The 8,848-nt window shown below is 40.0% G+C and overlaps 1 non-coding gene across 1 annotated transcript; it reads right to left on the bottom strand.

Annotated features, from left to right (window-relative positions):
• Window positions 1–2,149: 2,149 nt before the first annotated feature.
• LOC113832212 lies at window positions 2,150–2,256 on the bottom strand. The gene has a single exon (XR_003479406.1). It is a non-coding gene; the product is annotated as a U6 spliceosomal RNA (small nuclear RNA).
• Between the last annotated feature and the right edge of the window lie 6,592 nt (window positions 2,257–8,848).

Genomic DNA, 8,848 nt, shown 5'->3' with positions numbered 1-8,848 from the left:
GGAAAAGTTCTCACCGCTCATGAGTGACTGATTCCCTGGTAAGTCCCCCCTCATTCTGTTCCATAAGGATGGGCCAAATTGTCTAAGGAAGTCAAACACTTCCTTTCGGGAAGGAGGTGTTTGATTAAAATGTAAGGACTTGATTCAGTTTTTTGCCTTTTTGTAAAAAAATGTCCATGGGTCATTTTAGAAAGCCCAGACATTCATCCCCTAACTTGGAAAAAGGTCGAAGAAGAACCTTAACAGATTGCTCATAGAAAAGGGACCTGAGGCAGTTCCCTCCCTCACAGACTTTTAGATACAGCCTTAAGCCTCATTCTCCTAAAAACCTTAAAAATTACCCTGTCTTTAGTTCAAACCCCAAACCAGAAACAGATAGTAGAACCTTGACTGCTCAAGTACAGGAGATTTTAGAGTTTAAAAGTTTTAAAAGGATCCTTCCCGCTTACAAAAGCCACTTCCATGATGCAGCATTTTGAGTTGTGCAGGGGCTTGGGAAGACATAGGTGTGGCCTCTCATACACGAAGGCCCTCGGGAGATATCTAGGAATGTAATGGAGAACAGAAACCTCCTCGTCTACTTAGGGGCAGCTGGATAGTAAAGAATATACAGGACAAATAATTGGGATCAGCAGGGAGAAACAATTAATAAGTACCAAGATGGAGAGTCTTTACCTTCTTCATTTTAAACTGGAAATACAGAAAGGAAAATATTCAATGGTAAAATTCAGCAAGAGCTAAGAGACTTGGACAAGTTCTACTTGTACTTTATACAACCAAACTCCACTATCAGCAGGAAGTAACCCAAAGGGTACTCAAAAAAATGAAATCTGACAGATGGATGTGTTTCATTTTGTAGAATTTGCAAAATTAAAATATGTACACTAAGTAGCCAGGCGTTGTTCACACATGCCTTTAATTCCAGCACTCAGTAGGCAGAGGCAGGTGGATCTCTGTGAGTTCGAGGCCAGCCTGGTCTACAGAGCGAGTGCCAAGATAGGCTCCCAAGCTACACAGAAAAAGTCTCAAAAAAAAAAAAAAAAGGTACACTATACCATTAATATCTATTCAGTATTTCAATGGGCAACTGCTTTGATTTCTGAAAAGGCTGGTTCTATAATCACATAATTCTAATTTGTTAGAAGTGATGGACATCTGGGGGATACTTGTACAAATTAAGACTGACAATGCTCCAGCAATAATGTGTCTCTAGTAAAATGAAATAATTTTTTACTTATTACAATATAAAGCATATTACAGGTATACTGTATAATCCTACAGGGCAAACAGTTATAGAAAGATAAAATTGACCTCTAAAGGGTATGCTAAATAAACAGAAAGGTTTAATAAAGACCCCCAGAAATAGATTGCATAGTGCTTTAGTAACTTTGAATCGTCTGAAGGCTAATGAGAAAGGAACAACTGTGGAGAGACATTGGATAACAGAAAAAACTACGGAGTTAAACCAGCCGATATAAAGATGTGCTGACCTCAGAATGGAAACCAGGATATGTGTTATGTTGGGGAAGGGGTTTTGCTTTTGTTTCCATAGGAGAAGAAAAGCTATGGATACCATCAAAATTGACAAAGAAACACCTCTTGATTAGAAGAGGTGATAGTTCATGGCTGCTCATTCTAAACTAACTTTAAAAGTAACTAATGCTTTTCATTTGATCAGCTAAAACTTTCCATGATGGAACCTCCTTAAAATTAGGGGTGGGGAAGGGTTTTGTTTTTTTCTTTTCAGGAGAATGAAGGCATCCAGCTAAGGAATATGAAGACCACTAGACAAATGAGACATGTGAAGAAAAAGGACAAATCATCCTGAAATATGTCCCAAGAAAAAGAGTAAATTAGTGTATAACACCTCCAACAGGATACAATTTCATTTAAATTAGAAACAAGCCTGTTTCACATGTCAATCCCAGCTCCCTCTCCCCCCCTCCTCCCCCCCCCCACCAACCTCAAACTCATCCCCCTTCCACTACCCAGGGAGGGTGAGGCTCTCCATGGGGGACTGCCAAAGTCTGTCATATCATCCAGGGCATGGCCTAGGCCCTCCCCTATGTGTCCAGGCTGAGAGAGCATCCATCCACATGGAATGGGCCCACAAAGTCCATTTCTATGCCAGGGATAAATACTTATCTACAAAAATATGGAACACTTTACGAATTTGCTTGTTATCCTTGCACAGGGGCCATGCTAATCTTCTCTCTGTCATTTCAATTTTAATATATATGCTGCTGAAACAAGCACGAATTTCATAAATCTTTCCAAATATTTGTTTCTGCTTTTCTCTATACATATATAATGTAATTGGTCTATTTGTAATCCCAGTCCAATTAAAAATGAAAGCTGGCTTTGGAGTTGGAGTGTAGCTCTCTCTTTCTCTAAACCCAAGCATGATTGTTAAAGTAACATTCAAAATCTCTGTCTCATCTCATAAGAGCCACCTATATGGGACAGAAGAAAAACAAAAAATTAGGGACTATTTTATTGTCACTAATCTCATAATCCTTTGGTTTTATTTTGACTCTCTAAAGTATTATTTAAGGTATAACTATTACCTCAAAACTTATAAGATTATATATATATATATATATATATATATATATATATATATATCTTTTGTCATGATATTAATGGTCATATAAAGTAATAACTAATTCTAGAAAAAGGCTTCTTTTAGCTTCCTGTACATGATCTAGGGTTTGAGTCTCTATCAGTTTTCTGCAGTGAACCATGACCATGCCTAACAACAATTTCGAAGTTTCCAAAAGAAGGATGGGGCCCCACAATGATCAGGACTATGGTAACACCACTAAGCTGAACAACACCACCTAAAGATCAGCTTTGGACTACAAATTTCTCAGGACAATTTTGAGGTGGCTAGCTGAGATGATCCAGTCTCACAGACTACTTTAGCCAGGACTTGAGACAAGTCCTGCACTTTCCCATTATACAAAGACTGGATAAAAAATGATACAGCTACCTCTCCCAGGACTTGACAATTAACCCAAATTTTTCTTTTCAGGATTCCCTAAAGATGCTGTTAACCCCAGACAGCAGGAAGTAAATTTAAGAATACAGTGCCCACATTTCCAAGAGGTGGGGTGGCTGTTTTTTGGTCATTCAATGGGTTGTGGATATTTGCCATTGTTTAATAGGATTAGTTATAAGTTGTTATTTGTAATGACCAGGAAAAAAGCTAAACAAAGGAGAATAGATTCAGTGTTCTTGTTTTGAAAGAAAAAAGGGGAATATAAATATGATAGGCTAAAAGGTAGATTATTGAATATACTGTGAAAAGAAAATAGGAAAGATATAGATATGATAAGATAAAAAGGTAGATTATTGAGTTTACTTTTAAAAGGCAGCTACTAGTTTTAAATATTTTACATTAGTATGGATCTTTGCATATTGATACAAATTTAAGATTATTTTAGTTAGAAAATACTATATATACATTTTTAATCTTATTCAAGATATTGTTTTTATTTATTTATTTATTTATTTATTTTTCTGAGACAGGGTTTCTTGTGGGTTTGGAGACTGTCCTAGAACTCTCTTGGAAGACCAGGCTGCCCTCAAACTCACAGAGATCCACCTGCCTCTGCCTCCCGAGTGCTGAGATTAAAGGTGTGCACCACCACTGCCTGTCTTTGTTCAAGATATTGTACTTATACAGCTCATTTAACAATGTAATGCAAATTTCTAGTCCTTGAAAATTATTATAAACTATTTAGGATAATAAAGAAATGCGGGTTAGTAGTTAGTCACCTATTACAATCAAACTTGTAATCATATTAGGTATGTTTTCAAGGTCAAACAGAGATATATTTTAGATAGACATGTTATCTTCAAACACTTCAGAGATCTACAGAATATGGCATTTAAGATGTTTTAATAACATGCAGTTTTTTTTTTTTCTTATGACAATGAGACCCGTCTGCTCCTACCAGCACCAATCTACTTCAGAGAAGATGATGGGCATCGAAGAAACTCCACATGGAGTTTTCTGTCTTTGTAATAAAAGTAAGCCACTGGGAAAGAAAGTGCTCTTGCCTCTGTTAGACCCCTGAAAACTCAAGTATCCGGGGTCCCAGGCCACGTTCTTGGTCACCCCAATCACCAGGCAGATTCGAGAGCTTGCTGCAAACTGCACGAGGCTTTATTGCAGTTTAACGAGCTAACCCCATGTTAGCTCGGGTCTTTGACCCACCCACCATGGCGGATGGCTAGCAAAGACAGTTTGAAGCCGCTGCGCACAGATCTTTATAGGGCAGCGTAAGGGGAGTGTCTAGGGGTACGCACAGGCTCAGGATTGGTGTGCCTCCCAGGGTTGGAGGGCTTGCCCTGTGTTGATTGGTCAACTGGTTGTTATGACCCATAGGCCCTCCCAGGGTGGTTGCTATGCTCTCTACGTCATTGCTGTGCACTTGTCCATAAAGCACACCCAGGGTCGTAAAGCATAGCGCCACCAGCTAACTTCTGATTGGCTCCTTGTCACGAGACAGGCATCTGACTTTTTAGTGTCTGGGACAAGGTCATAGAAGCACGTGTTCGGCCATTATGGCTGCCAAAAGGGAAGCTGGTTCCTTCACCTCCACTGCTGACAATATGCTATCCAAACTGGACAAGCAGGGCACAAAAAAGAGTGACTGCTTTTCCAAGACAAGGCGGGGCAGTCCTTTAAAAATCCTGCTTCGTATAAGAGTAAGTTGAATACTCTAGGCCTGTAGGCTGAAGATGGACGCCCCAATGTTGCAGAGGAACATTGGGTGACTGCCAGCATCCTGCTGTTTCTGTCATTCTTCACATTTTTGGAAGTTGATTGCTTGTACTTCCTGCTTACTCGATTAATATTATTTCCTTCTCGAGTCTCTGAGGGAGTTGAAGACTAGATAGTTATAGTTTTCCTTGTTTACAAGGTTAGAAAAGAAATGCACCATACAGATGTAAAGTGTATAAGTGTAAAGTGTATAAGATAATTTTGATAATACAAATTAGAATAGAAAGTGAATTAGGTACAATCTTTTAGACACATCAAGTTAGGATAGATAATGGAGTATTTTCTCTGAATTTGTCAAATGCAAATGGACTAGCCATTGTTGATGTGCTTATTGCCTTATATATTGTATGTAGTTATTGTACTTACAGTTTTTCTTATAGTAGTTATAACCTATTTGTTTTAGACAAAAAAGGGGAAATGTAATAATATTTTGTTTGTGATCTAACAAATAAAGCTTGTCTGAAGATCAGAGTGCAGAGCTAGCCATACTAGTTAACCATAGACGCCAGGCAGTGGTGGCACAAATCTTAAATCTAGCACTTGCAAGGCAGAGACAGGTGGATCTCTGTGAGTACAAGGCCACCCTGGGCTATTGAGATTGGTCCAGTCTAAAAGAGAAACAGAGTTACCATCTTTGATCCAGCACTTGGGATCATAAACCTTTAATCCCAGCATCAGGGAGAGGAGCTCATTGCATTTAATCCTAGGATTTGTAGGGACAGGATTGTGCCTTTGGTCTGAGGATTCGGTAGAGATAAGAGGTCTCTCTTGTGGTTGGCTCCTTTACTTCTCTGACCTTCCAGGATTTACCCCAATATCTGACTCTGGGGTTTCATTATTAAAACTCATGCTACTGCCAAGGCTACAAAGTGAGACCCTGTCTCAAAAACAAAACAAAAGCAAGAAACAGAAACAAAATAAATAAAAACGCAATGGCATTAAAGATGCTTGGATTGAAGGGAAATTGAAGGTTATGGTGACACTAGGCTAGTGCCTGTTGTGTATTTATGGACACCCATTTGTTTGTTTATGGTGCAATGATTGAACCCAGGGACTCAAGCATGTTAGGAAAATGCTCTGTCACTGAGCCCTAAACATTCAATTTTGACCAAGCTTTACTAGACTTACTAGACTGAACATCCAGTGGCTTCAGCAAGGTCCTTCCAGGAAATCAGCGAGGACAAGGCAAATTTTGATGAGTCAGTAGTAAGAGGGGAACAATGTGGGAGCAGTGAACAGAGAAAGCCCCCCAAGGACTACTCAGTTCACAAATTGGAAGATTCTGGAAAGAAGCCTGGGGTGTTCTGTGGAAAGGAGCAAAGTGACATGGCACACTTTTTGTTTCCTCTCAGGACTACCCCTACAAGGAGAACACACAAACTGGCATAAAGGAAGGAGGGCATCATCAGCGTCATGCAAAGTGGGCTGACAAGTGTGAGCAGTCAGAGAAGGCTGCATCTTAGCGTAGTTTCTCAGCAAATGGTGCCTTGCAAAATACTGCAACAACACATGTTTGAAATATAAGCCACGTTCCCCAGAAGGCACGACCAGTTTCTGTAAAGACTGGTCACAATGAATAGCCTTCTCACTGCCCCAGCAAACTTGGGTTTCATTGGAATTGAGTTACACCCCTGCTGCTCTGAACACACAATACTCCTCAGCTGGAAGCCAAGGCACCACCCCTGTGGTGGACAGCTCTGCACCATAATAGGGTAGCTGTCAGAACCACTAGGCGTCAATTCTGACTCCACTTTCCTTGTTGTTGGAAAATACTTCAGTGGCTTTTAAAACTAAATACCCAAGTGTTTATGCCTGAAGGCCGAACACGGCTTGGAATTCTCCAGGTAATGAGGTTCCCCACACATGCAGCACTGGTAGTCTCTGAACCCTGCACATATAGGTTATAATTTTTTTAAGGTTATAATTCTTAAACTAAAAGAGGAAAAAAACAGAGAATAATCCATAGGGGGAAAAATTCTCCAAGCCTCCAAAGTTGTAGGTATACGACTAGTTAGGGCCACTTCTTACATGCTTTCTATATGCCAGGTCCTGTATGATATGTAATTAATTCATTTATCCTTACAAAAGAGTGGGGAAGACCAGTTTCCTCATTTTATAACCAAGGAAATGCAATCAAGCAAACTCGTCCAAGATCACACAATTCAAACAGGACCCAGAATTGGGGAAACGATATTTATAAGCCATCTTTGTGACCACTCCCCACCTAACACACACCAGAACCAATACACTCTCCAAAAGGACAAGTTGCGTGTGATGTTTCCAGTCTTGTGGATTAACTGCCCAGGTTTTGTTTATTTTTTTGTTTCTTGTTTCTTTGTTTGTTTTTGGTTGTTTGAGACAGTGTCTCCCTATGTACACTTTGGTTGTTCTGTAATTCACTATGTAGACCACGTTGACCTTGAACTCACAGAGATCGGTCTGCCTCTGCCTCTGCCTCCTGAGTGCTGGGATAAGTGTGCCGCCACACCTGTCCAGGTTTTTGGTTTTGTGAGCAAAGACAATACTCCTTGTCCTTCATTGACCACTGTCTTATAAAACCAAATCACCCCCAAGATCACACCTTCTAATCAGGCCCCTTCGGAGGCTGCAGGAGTGATGGGACCAGGCAGCTGTGAAATACCTTCCTTCTGTGAATATTTCTTGCTTGGATGGAGGACTGTCATTGGCTGCCAACAGCTTAGGATAATATTGTCCCTCATTTCTGTCTCTAAGGGATATTTGATTGCATTTTGTGATACAGAAAGTATATAGGCCCAGGTAGACAAATGGTGAACTGGACTCTCCTCTCTGACTAGATATGTCTGCCTCTTTCTTACGGGGTCTCTGTGTTTGTTGCAGATGCCCACTGAACTCTTTTGAGGTCATGTATGAAACCAGCAAAACTCTTGAAATCACCCAAACGGCCTCCTTTTTATATTTCTTCTTTTTAATAATTTATTTTATACATTCCAATCCCATTCCCCTCTCCCTCCTCTCCTCCAGCTCCCCCGACTCTCCCTGACCCCACCTCCCATCTGCTCAATTTTAATCAATTTTTTTTTTATTCTGCAGTTGCTCTGGGTGGGTCCTTAGCATCATAGAGGTACACCTTGCCTCCAGTGGGCCCTCCCACCTACATGGGATAGTTTTTAACTCCCTGTCATAGAGCACAATCAATACTCTGCCATTCCCTGTCATTTGGATGTTACTTTTGCAAACACCATGGTTAGAAGAAACAACACCAGTATCTCTGCTGTCTACACAAATCAACAACCGGGAGAAACAAGAAGTGGATTACTGCCGAAATCCTTTTTGTTCCAAATTGTAATCAACTATATTGGATGCGCAGGTTGTCCATTTTAAAAATTTAATAATGGGTTTTGGTCCTTTCGGTTCTATAAAAAGGGCATTTATAAATATTAATATGAAATAGCATGGAAAGAACAATACATAACAATAATGAGAATCACAGAATCCCATCACATTTGACACTGCCATGTCACCAGCTTAAGGATTAGCAGGTTAACCTTAGAGTTAAAAATATTGCTTTATGATTAAAAAAAACTCAGAATAAAAAAAATCTCCTTATTGAATCGTGCATTCCCGTTGGCTTCTTTATTTTTCCCAGGTTATGGGATCACTGCTTCGATTGACATTTTGGGGGAGAGCAGGCTTAGAGGAAGGTAGGTTGGCTAGTCTGCATTCTTTCTTGCCCAAGTCACTCTGATCTTGGCTTTTGTCTAATTCTAACCCCTGACACCCCTTGAGTCAAAGGCCTGGCAACTAACACCCTCTTTTAGCTGCTTTCCACCTCTCCCCACCCCCCTATTTTAAATGATAAAGTTACTCAAGGTGTCAGTTTTCACCAGTATTTCTAAATACATCTAGTAAAAAATGCAGCAACTTCATAGCAAATCCAAGTATTGAGATCTAATCACTGCCTAAGCTGTGGGTTTATTATGATTATGATTATTCAAATCTGACTCACCAATATAGCTTAAGATGTAAATGAAGTGCAGAGAGAAACAAAGCAAGAAAATCTCTGATGGCCTTTCT

The sequence above is a fragment of the Cricetulus griseus genome, assembly GCF_003668045.3.
Source record: "Cricetulus griseus strain 17A/GY chromosome 1 unlocalized genomic scaffold, alternate assembly CriGri-PICRH-1.0 chr1_1, whole genome shotgun sequence".
NCBI lineage: Eukaryota > Metazoa > Chordata > Mammalia > Rodentia > Cricetidae > Cricetulus > Cricetulus griseus.
The sequence above is the reverse complement of the archived record's forward strand: the minus strand, read 5'-3'. Positions and strand labels throughout refer to the sequence as shown.